Genomic DNA, 3,059 nt, shown 5'->3' with positions numbered 1-3,059 from the left:
TCACTTATAAAACTTTTAAAGATGGTACGTTTGCATATTTTACATTTTCTTGGTTCTCATTAGCAGTTACAGTTCTGACCTGGAACTTGGGAGAGCTGGGTTCAAGCTCTGGGTTTCCAGTCTGCCAGCACAGCCTTGGATAAGTCATTCATTTCCCTGTGCTTCAATGTCTCTCTGTAGACAGGAGATAAATGTTATTGACCGACTCCTGGGGATCAGGAGGATGTGCTAAGGACGAGGTACCTGAAGCAGAAGTAAGAATATAATGGGTGCCTCTGAATGCTAGGAGCATATGCAGAGCAGCTATAATGCACGGGTTGACCTCTCTCAAGAGAAGGAATGGTATTTTTGTGGGGAGCGATGGGTCTTCCCTTTGATTCCAATCATTTTAGTCAATGTCATGATTTTCACTAGTCAGGCACCTTTATTTTGTACCCTCTGCTGGAGCAAGCTGGCTGTCCTGATAGGATTAATGGTATCCTGGTAATATCAGGTTCATCTTGCTATGGATTTATTTTTTAAAAGGGCAGATGTACTTCAATAGCACACAATTTTGGAACCCACCACCTTTTATCTCCCCATTTTTCATCTTTCTGTTTCCTGTTTACATCCTTCTGCTATTCTTTGCCTGTGTCTAGTTTTCTGTCTGGGTTCTTCTAGATGTGTCTTCCCTTTTGTCTCCTCTGGTATTTCTGCTTCCACCTCCACCCTCACTTCCGTATTTTGTCTGTGTTTTATTTTCCTTATGTTCTTCTTGGAACCCATCCTTAGCCTCTCCTATGTATTTCCCTTTTACTGTCTCTAGAGCCAAGAGCTTTTCAGTAAACAGCATCCCTCCCCTCTCCCTCTGATTCACTGCCCACTGACAGTGGAAAAATTTCATCATGAAAGTGATGTAAAAATCTCCCAGTTTAGAGTGCAGGGCAGGTTAGGATGGCCTTGCTCCGCCTGTCACGTGAAGAGCCACAGAGTCTAATTCCTCAGCCAATGCCTATTTGCCAGTGTATCTCTCATTCTGTGCTCCTTTGCTCTCACAGCAGTTTAAACACCTCTGGGTGTTGTAGGGATGCTGTCCTGTGCCCTGGATCCTCCTGCTCCTGTACAGTGCCTGTTGGTAATGTACTTAGCCAAAGTGTGGGAAAACTCTCAGACTTGAACTTTGCTTTGTGTTTCCATGCCATATGAAACTCATTGAATATTTGCCGTCCCTTCACATGGCTGCTGCTCTTGGATTGCACCAACATATGTGAAATCTATTTGGTTCCCTTTTTAATATGCTGCTTACACTATAAATACAAAAGCAGGCAGTGCTTCTGAAGAGAAATAAATGTAATTGTGGTAGTGGTTGTTGTTATAAATAGTGCAAAGGATTTAGAAGCTATTTAGTCTTTTTGGGCAGGATCCACAAGTGTTCTGTGTATTATAACCTTAAAGCTCTTGTATTTAGCTATCAGAACCTTCCCAGTTGTGATTGGTCCAGTTTGCTCATTACTGTTTGGCTCCAGCGCAGGGTCAGGATACTCTGCTCTTCATGGGAACAGGGCCTGGCCTCCAAACCTGTGGTGTGCTAGATCACATCTGACCTGTACATGCACACAGTACCTTAATCATGCATTTGCATATGTAACCAGTCTATTTGCATAAAGAGCCATGGTATTTCCACACAGGAATTTTTGAGGTTTGTTCCCAAAATTAGTGCTGCATTTTTCCTCTCCTGGAGTGAAATGCAAATATTTATTTATTGACAGAGCTGGAGCTGATTGTTTTCCCTGTCCAAGTCTGAGATGTCTGTTCTGTCAGATGAAAACAAGTAGTATTCTGATTTATTTTTAAAGTGCATTTGTTCATAACTGCATTTAAAACAATTAGTGCCTGCGCTGTGCCAGTCCCAGCAGAGTGCTATATATATATATTTGTGTGTGTATGTATATCAAAAGGGGCTGAACGCCCAGAAATTCTCTTGGCAGCCCTGCTGTCTGGTTAGAAAAGGAAGTGAGCCACAAAATTTGAACATTCAGTTCTGAGACTTGAAAGCTTTCTGGATTTTATTACTGACTCAACAGGGTTTTCATTATGTATGTGGCCAAGAGGAGAGGTTTACGCAAGAGGAACATATTGTAGTTGAATATGTTTGTAATTTTACACATTGTTAAATAATGGAGATAACTAGATGTCTCCTAAATGGACAAAATAAATTAGGTGTTAGTGGCAGTGGCACAGGCAGTCAATATGAAAGAGTGGCTGGCCCCATCCGAAAGCTGATTTCCCGTGCAGAGGGAACCTGATTCAGTTGCTGAGGGACATTTTGCTGGTGATGTGAAGGAGAGCCATCTTTCCCTCAGCTTGTTTGAAGTCTCTTGCTGACTCAGTCTAGCCTCTTCTACTCCAGATGATAGCATCTTCAGCTTGCTGCGCTTTTTTTTAACTTTACTTTTTAGTAAGCCAGTGCTGTTCAAACAGCAGTTTGAGGCTATTTTTCTTCTGCTCTCATTTTCATGTTCGTTTTAGGAAGAAAAATATTGTGGGAAGCGAATTATCACACAAAGAAAGTAAGTGTGGGATGCATGGAGTAAGCTGTAAATACAGACCAAGGCCGTGTCCCACTGTCCTGGTTGCCTCCTGCAGCAGGGGATGTGCTGTTGGATCCCTCCCTGTGGCCAGTCAGCTCTGCCACAAACCAGCTTGACAGCAAAGTGAATTCCTGTCCCATAGACAACACAGTCCCAGCTAATTTTGCACTTGTTCATGTGATGAGTATTTATTCTTCATTGTCTTAAAAAGGTTTTATTTATTTAATTTATTTTTAAGCTTCTGTGGTCTCTGGTGCCATACAGTCTTAGTGCATGTGCTCTACTGTCATTGGGAAAAGCTATCTATATGTGCCTCTGCATTTTACACGTGGGAAGCCAAGCCATAGGGAAGATAGAAGATCACTGGATAATCCAGGCTGGAATTCCGAACCCAGTGTGAGCCTCTCTTGTTCCTGTTCATGCCTAGTGTCTCTCTCGGGTGCACCACTGTGATCAGTCTGGCTCTGCCTTATGGATAACGCTCCAGAG

The sequence above is a fragment of the Vidua chalybeata genome, chromosome 9 (assembly GCF_026979565.1).
Source record: "Vidua chalybeata isolate OUT-0048 chromosome 9, bVidCha1 merged haplotype, whole genome shotgun sequence".
Taxonomy (NCBI): Eukaryota; Metazoa; Chordata; class Aves; order Passeriformes; family Viduidae; genus Vidua; species Vidua chalybeata.
Note: the sequence above shows the minus strand (reverse complement) of the source record.